This window comes from Rhineura floridana, chromosome 4, assembly GCF_030035675.1.
Source record: "Rhineura floridana isolate rRhiFlo1 chromosome 4, rRhiFlo1.hap2, whole genome shotgun sequence".
Taxonomy (NCBI): Eukaryota; Metazoa; Chordata; class Lepidosauria; order Squamata; family Rhineuridae; genus Rhineura; species Rhineura floridana.
In genome coordinates this window covers 185,305,665-185,314,015 of record NC_084483.1, presented here as the reverse complement: position 1 = coordinate 185,314,015, position 8,351 = coordinate 185,305,665, and the positions used below count along the sequence as shown (strand labels likewise).

General features: G+C 42.1%; 1 pseudogene; it reads left to right on the top strand.

Annotated features, from left to right (window-relative positions):
• The first annotated feature begins 1,586 nt into the window (after positions 1–1,586).
• The window catches only part of LOC133384215 (solute carrier family 22 member 7-like), a 31,007-nt pseudogene continuing 24,242 nt past the window's right edge, over positions 1,587–8,351 (top strand).

The window sequence follows — 8,351 nt, the reverse complement described above, 5'->3', positions numbered from 1 at the left end:
CCGGAAGTCGAGAGTGTAGCAGTATCTTCGACAGGAGTCTTTAAAAACCGCACATTGCTCCAAACATTCCAACCATTCACCCCTCATTAAGAACACACACAAAGATATGAACAAAAGATTGGTTAATTACCAGGAAAAGGAAAAGTATAGCATCAAATTTACACATATGGGCAATGTTCTAACTACAGCAATCACACAATATATCTACAAGAGGGCAAGAGAGACCTTGTTTCCAGTCAAACTCGAGATGGTGAGCACATAAACTCATACTAAGCAAATGAAGAAATAAGGAGGGAAAGAGGATAGGCTTAACAAAATATGTTTCCTGAAGAAAATTGGGGTGCAAAGTTGGGATGAAGGCTTATATGCTTGATGAGAATTAAGCTCTCCCCTTATCAATATCCCTAGGCAAACACAAGCATATATTTACCCAGAGTACATATTTATCTCTATGACCTGCGTTGCATGTTCCTAGATAGTACTGTGATGTTGGGAGGGTTGTTGGAGCCATGAGTGATTTGGCAAAACCTCCAACTTAAATTTGCTTTTGGGTTCATTGAGTTGTATAGGATTAGGGAGTGTGTACATGACAGAAAGGGAGCATCAAAAAGCATATAAGATTCTTTTTAAATGTGGGAGCTTGGGGGTCTGTTTTACCAGATGCATCTGGAGATTGCTTACTGTCTCCAGAGTGATATATAAGTAGATTACATATTTTAAAAATGGTCAGTAAAACTAATAACTTTTGAGTCTTGGGGCTCACAGTGTTAAGGATCCCCATCTCTGCCCCATCTGAACATTTTCTGTCTCTTACTGCTGCTGTGTTAGCTCCACTACCAGGAGTATAATCTGGATCCAGTTTATTTTATTTTATTTTATTATTTAACAAAAAGTATATACCACTTTACTATAAAGACCTCTAAGTGATTTACAAAAAGCATTAAAATTATCCATAAAACAGTTAAAAATAAGTAACGAAAAACCTATTTAAAACAATTAAAACAGCTACTAACTAAAAAGGCTAAAACAAATCAACACAGATGATTTATTATTAAATTATGTCCCACCTTTCCTTCAAGGAGCATATAAACATGGATCTCTCCTTCCCCACTTTATCCTCACAACAACCCTGTGAGGTAGGTTAGGCTGGTAGAGAGTGACTGGTCCAAGGTCACCCAGCAATTGAGTGGAGATTTGAACTCTGATCTCCCAAGATCCCAGACTGACACTCTAGCCACCACACCACAATGGCAACAATTATTTGCAGTTACGTTTCAGTTCAATGGGTCAGATTCCACATTTCTATCTGCCTGTGTCTGAGTGATCTCTCATCTTTTCCAAGCAGCTGAAAAAGAGTACAATACTGCTCTTCTGAGCTTGCAGTTCAAGGATTCTCTCCCTGAACCGCATGACTTGATGTGCATTGGGTCTGTAAGCCTGCTTGTTCACTGTGAAATTGTCATATTAAACTTGCTTCCTTAAGGTCCTTAATTGCTAAACGGCCACTTTTTTCTCTCCTTTAGTCTCTCTGGTCTGTTCACATGGCACATGCATCTGCTTTGTGTCCAATTGCTCTCCAAGGAATAATGAGGTTTGAGGAGCTCCTCTGGGAGGTGGATGGGTTTGGGAAATACCAGATTCTGCTCGTCTTGATGCTTTGCCTCCCCAGGGTGATCATTCCCATGCACTTCCTGCTCCACAATTTCATCTCAGCCTCTCCGTCCCACCACTGTGCCATTCCAGCCTTTCCTGGCATTTCAGATCTCAGCCAAGATGAGATCTTCCACATCAGCCTCCCAAGAGAGCCTGATGGGACACCAAGCCCTTGTAAGATGTTTTCTAGGCCACAGTTTCAGCTGCTGGTAAATTCTTCCTGGGAGCTGGACAACACCTCGTCTGTCCAGAGCTGCCAGCAGGGCTGGGTCTATGATCCATCACAGTATGTATCTACGGCCACTGAGGTAAACATTTGATGTATTTCTATGACAGTGAGACTAGCCAAGAAAAAAGAGGATAGGGCTCTTTTTTTAATAGTTAAAGAAAAGGAAAAGAGAATGGGGTTCTTGCACCTTTAATAGTAAAAAAGAAAGAAAGAAAGAAAAGAGGATAGGACTCCTGCATATTTAATAGTAAAGAGAGAGAGAGAGAGAGAGAGAGAGAGAGAGAGAGAGAGAGAGACTGGGATCTTGTCCCTTTAATAGTTAAAAAAAGAAAAGAAAAGAAAAAAAGGACTGGGCTCCTACCCCTTTTGTGCAAGCAGAGGGAATTTCAGCAGTTGTAACTTGTCTTGCAAATTCTTCCTCCTGAAAATTCCCTCTTCTACATGACTGTTAAAGGCACAGGAGCTCAGTCCTGTTTTGTATGGAGAACGCCTATTGAAATCTCTGAAACCAGAGAAACGGCTGAACCAAGAGGTTGGGGGTGAGGGATTGAGTGTCCTGAATATGGTCCTGGTCCCTCTCCATCTCAAGCAAACCCCAAATAAATTATGCAAATTATTAATATACAAATTGTGCAGATTTGAGCACTGGTATGGCCCTTAGATGGCTGAAAATAGAAGCTAAAAGACCAGGGTTCAAATGTCACTCAGCGATGAAGCTCTCAGGCCAGCTGCACACACTCCCAGCCTAACCCTTGCACTTACAGGGGTATTATGAGGATAAAATGGGAAAGGGGAAGACTCTGTACACCACCCTGAGCTCCTTAGAGGAAGGATGAAGATATATATGAAACAAATATACAAACACATTCAGTTTGCATGCCTTCTGCAGAGTGCAGATTTAAGAGTCTTCTGGTGTAGAATTTTGACTGCCTGGATGAAGAATTTTATTATTTACTTTCAGCCCTGGCTGTAGCCTGCCGTCTGCAAAAGCTCACTCCTCAATAATAATCTATCATGTGTATATAATGCATTTCACAGTTTCAAGAACACTATTCCACAGTCTGATTCCCTCATTAGAATGACCAGTGTGTTTCTCTTGCACCCTTTTGGTTTAGCCCCAAAGCTTTATCAAACCGAGTGTGCCAAAGGACATTTTCTTGAAGGTTAACTGGGTTAGTCACAACACAGAGTCTTTTGGCACTTTAATGCTCAACAGTTTATTATGGCATAAGCTTTGGGGACACCTTTACCTTTTTTTCATGGACTGCAGTCCTCTTCACCAGGTAGGGTTGCCAGGTTCAGGCCAGAGACTGAACCTGTATCTTCAGGAGAAGAGAAAGTCAGCCCAGTGCAGGTGTTTTTGCAACACCGTAATGGGAAAAACCACAAGGTGGAATTCTGCCTTCCCCCTGCACAACTTTTAAAGATACAGAAGACCTCTTGGTTGCCAGACCCAGCCTCCAAGAGGTCTTCTGTATCTTTAAAAGTTGTGCAGGAGGGAGGGAGAATTCCACCTTGTGGTTTTTCCCATTACAGAGTTGCAAGAACACCTGCACTTGGCTGACCTTCTCTTCTCCTAAAGATACAGGATCAGTCTCAGGTCATGGACTTGGCAACCCTATATGTGGGGCTTCCCTTGCACTTGACCCAGAAACTGCAGTTAGTGCAGAATGCTGCAGTCAGATTGCTGACAGGTGTGAGACCCTGTCAGCATATAACACCTCTGCGCAGAGATCTGCACTGGTTGCCAATTTGTTACCTGGCCAAATTCAAGGTTACTATAAAGCCTGTAACAGCTTGGGACCAATTTACTTGTGGGGCTGCCGTACCCCACATGTGCCCACTTCAGAGGGAACAGTTACTATTACAGATGCCACATAATACTCATTCTGCACTTGTAAGAAATTGTTTTTTTTTTAGTGTGGCAGCACCTATTTCTAGAACTCCCTGCCTCTTGACATCAGGCAAGTGCCTTCACTTTATTCCTTTTGGCACCTGCTTAAAACATTTTTGTTCAGGCAAGCCTATCCAGATACATAGATGTTGATCTGTTTTAATCTTTTTAGTTAGTAGCTGCTTTAATTGTTTTAAATATGTTTTTAATTATTCATTTTAACTGTTTTATTGATAGTTTTAAAGTTTTTTGTAAACCACTTAGATGTCTTCACATTTAAGTAGTATATAGATCTTCTTAAATAAAATAAAATAAAATCATGCTGTGGGGACGGGTGTTAAATGATTTGACAGGAGATAAGCTGTTTATGCTACTCCCCCTCAATTTGTGTCCCAAATTGTGGAGGCCTGCATCTGCCTTCTACAGCCCATTTGAAAAAAGGGCTGTCTCCTTTCAGAAGGGCATGATCCATTTTGGAGAACAGAGCTTGCAAAAGGACTATGTAGGCAGAGGTGTAGTCATCCAGGTCGCAGGGGGTCGTAGACCTGTTACTTTTTTTGGTGCAGGGTCCTAGCCAGCTCCCTATGTATGAACCAATTACTATGAAAAGGGAGCATGTCAGCCACTGCGAAGAGTCCTTGTCCTTTCATGCTGATTGGAGCCAATCAGAGTGAAAGGTGGTGAATCAGCCACTGAGAAGAGTCTTCTCAGTAGCTAACACACAGCCTCCTCTTTCATGCTGATTGGCTCCTTGGGACATCTGTTGCAGTGGAGTGTGGACTCGGGAGATGATAGGGAGATGAGGGAAAGGAGGCATGGCTGTGACAGGGGCATGGTGTGACTCTTATGAAGGGACCCTGCACTTCTGAATTTGCCACTACACTATTGTAGGCAGGGTGCCATAGGTTTGGGCTAGAGGGCAGCTGGAGTTTTCCCTAGCTAGGCTGTCTCCATCTGCCTTGCGTTAATTGGTTCTGTCCTTCCAGTGGGATCTGGTGTGTGAGAAGAAAGGCTTGAACCAAATAACTGCTACATTCTTCTTCATAGGTGTTACTCTGGGGTCTGTCTTTTTGGCTTCTTGTCTGACAGGTGAGTATTGATTTCTATCCTTTATCCCAGAGGCCGGCAGATTTCCAACCAGTGGGATCTACAGGAGCCAGATGCCGGGGTGAGGTGGGGAGGAGGGGGCGACCGGGAAGCCATGTAATTCCTAGAATGAAAAGGTTGCCTCTGGGCACATGCGCAACCAGGGAATTGGCTTTTCACAGTCCTTTTCAAGTAAAAGTCCATTCCTGGCTTTCTTCTTCTCGGCAGCCTAATTTAGATTTGGGGCGGGGAGAAATTTCATTGTAGCTGTGGTTAAAGAGATGGGAGTCAGAATATTTGCTGATCTGCTGCAAATCACGTAGAGGTTTGCCGGTAGATCCTGATCTACATAGATATCAAAGACATAACAAAGACAATGTATGAATTTTCAAACTGTAACAATGTATGATAACCACAGGCAACACCTTCCCCCAATCCCCCATAAAGGCAATATCTTCTACTAAACACTTCCTCCCATAATCCAAAACCCACCTCAATGAGGGTTGAGGGGGCACCAGTGGGGGTACCTGGGGGTGCCCTGGTGCGCATATTGCGGACGCAAGTTCTATTGCAACAATCAGACCCTGTACTCCTCTACCCCACAACTGAAGGATTTTTTTTCTCTTTGCAGATTTATTTCCCTTCCAGTTTCCTCCCCTCCTGATTAATTTCCTGTGCCAATCCCACACAAAGTTAATATTCCCTTCAATTATTTTTTCCCATACCCACTAACCTGACTCTCAGATTTCTCCTCCAAAGAAAGCTATTCCCTTGTTGTCTCACCTCCCTCTGTTAAGCCAACTCTCCTTCAGTCTTTGAAGCTTGTGCCAAGGGATGGGGTGAATGAGCTCTCAGTGGATGGGATGGAGGATCCATACTCATATTGAGTCCAGACACTACCACAGTTGCTGGTCAAGGCACTATTCCAGTTCACCTTTCCACCAACAAGGCGGGACTCTGACAAAGGGGAGGGTTAATTGTTATAACTGAAATGCCTCCTGCCCAGTTTTAATATTGTTGCTGCAGATGTGTTGTTTTTATATTGTATTACTGTATTTTATCAAATGTATTTTAACAATTTTGTAAGTCGCCTAGAGTGGCCATTGGCCAGATAGGCGACGAAGAAATTAAATTTATTATTATTATTTATTAAAGGAAAATACAGTTTTGAAAAATATGATTAGGCCGCTGCTCTCCAATCAGCGGCCACCCATTTCAATGAGGATGCCTCTGTTTCTGCCGCTGGTGGTGGCGGTGGTCCAGCCTCATCTGTAGGCACAGGCAAGGAGCAAATCCTGCAAACCTCATATGTACAAGTTTGCTGATGCATTGATGCTGGATGGAACCTTGGAAGCTCTAGATTAGGTCCTGATTGCCATCTTAAGGGGTGGGGGGTGGAGGAAGTAAAAGTCAATGCACTTTATTTTTACTGTGTTAAAAATAAATACACATTGATTATATAGCCAGCATGGATTTTTTTTGCATTCTGCAAAGTTAAATTGAAAATATGCCCATGCCATTCTGCTGCTTCCCATAAGCACATTTCAAAACAAAACTGTTTAAAACTTATAGTCCTGAACTCAGAAACGCTTGTTTAACCACCCTCTAAGTTTTCATGGCGATCCACAAAACACTCAGAGAGAATCTAGAGTTCAATCTGTAAAACAAGAGGAAAAAGAATCCAGACCCCTGTTGGACTTTTTTCTGTCTCATAATTTGTTGAAATTAATTAAAAATCAGCCATGTTCACAGAGTACCTGTAAGACCTTGCCCCATACTCTGACCTTCATCTTCTGCAGTTTAAAAGTTAAAAAATGTATGGCTGATTTTTAATTAATTTAAGAAATTTAACATTGAAGCCTAATATAACGTCAGGCACACTCAGTAATAACCAACTGTCAGTGTTCTAAAAGCCAGAGTCACAGCTGTTTGGCTTGGCTAATGGGGGCCACACCCACACCAGGCATTTATTTCTTAGAAATAAAAGGCTTCCCCCAAAGAATCCTGGGAAGTGTAGTTTGTGAATGGTGCTGAGAGATATTACGAGACTCCTATTCCCCTGACAGATCTCCAGTGGCCAGAGTGGTTTAACAGTCAGCACCTCTTCTGGGGATTGTAGCTCTGTGAGGTGAAAAGGGTGTCTCCTAGCAACTCTCAGCACACTTCACAAACTACATTTCCCAGGATTCTTTGGGAGAAGCCATGACTGTCTAAAGTAAAATAAGGTCTGGTGTGTATGTGGCCAGTGATAGCTTTGGTTTAAATTTGGGTGGAAGACTATAAGTGCCTGCTGTAGAATAAAAAGATGGGGAAAACCTGAAAAACAATGATACTGTTCACAATATTTTCCTTTTGGAAAAGAGAGGGGCTTTCTCTCTGCCCAGTGCCCACCCACCCAATTTCCTTCTCTCCCCCTCCCTCTTCCTTCCTCCCCCTACCCTTCCTCCCACCTCTCTCCCAGGTTAGTTTTAGCTATCCTAAGCATGATTGTGCAGGAGTACATCCCACTGAACTCAAAAAGCATGCACATGATCAAATTTGTCCTCCCCTCCTCCTTCCCTGTTATTCATTGTTCAATAATGGCACTGACTATTCTCCAGAATAGTCTCCAATGGACATGAGGAGTGTCTTAGTTTGCACAAGATAAAACAGTGGGAAGTGAAATATATTCTAGAAAATTTCTAGGTGTGTTCTATGTTTTTAATTGACCATGTCCACCTTTCCTTAAGTGGAGTATAAGCATAGCAGGCTGAAAACATGCATCTGTTTTTTCCAACAGCTAGAGCCATTGCTTAACTAGCAATGTATTGTAATCAGTCTGATTTTACATCAAGCTACAGTTTCAGATTCAACTGTTAATGAGCCCAAAATAGAAACTGAACATAACCTCCAGTTTGAAACACAAAGAGCTGTCTTCACTATCATATGTCACTGACCTATAAAAAGGCTTTAAAATGAATAAAAATAAATTTGACACAGATTTCTAGGATGAATAATGAAAGAAATATAATTTTCTAGGTTAGATTCTCTGTAGAAAGTTACAGTAGTAACACAGAAAAGCAAAGAAAGAAGAACACCAACAAACATACAAAAATATAATTCTCCATCTTTGGAGATGGCAGGTGTTGCTACCCCTCACCATATACTCAGAGGCACATGTTACCAAACAAGCTACACAGGAAGTAGATTGGACTGTGAAAGATCAACCCAAATTGTGTTTGTGTTTTTACAAATGTGTAGGGCAGTCCAATATCTCAGAGAGGAGGTCAGGTCTCCTGGTCCCCTGGTGCATTCACTATGGCTGCCCAAATTTCCCTGCTTTTTAAAGTTTGATAGAAATATCTGTTGGCTACAAGTATGTTATTAAACTGCAAGTTTTTTGCCTATTAGTGAATTTTTACTGTGGTTCACTGTACAGTGTGGACTGAATAATGAGCTGAAACTGATTAGAGCCAGTTAATAGTCCCCCACCAGCAATAACTGAAGGGC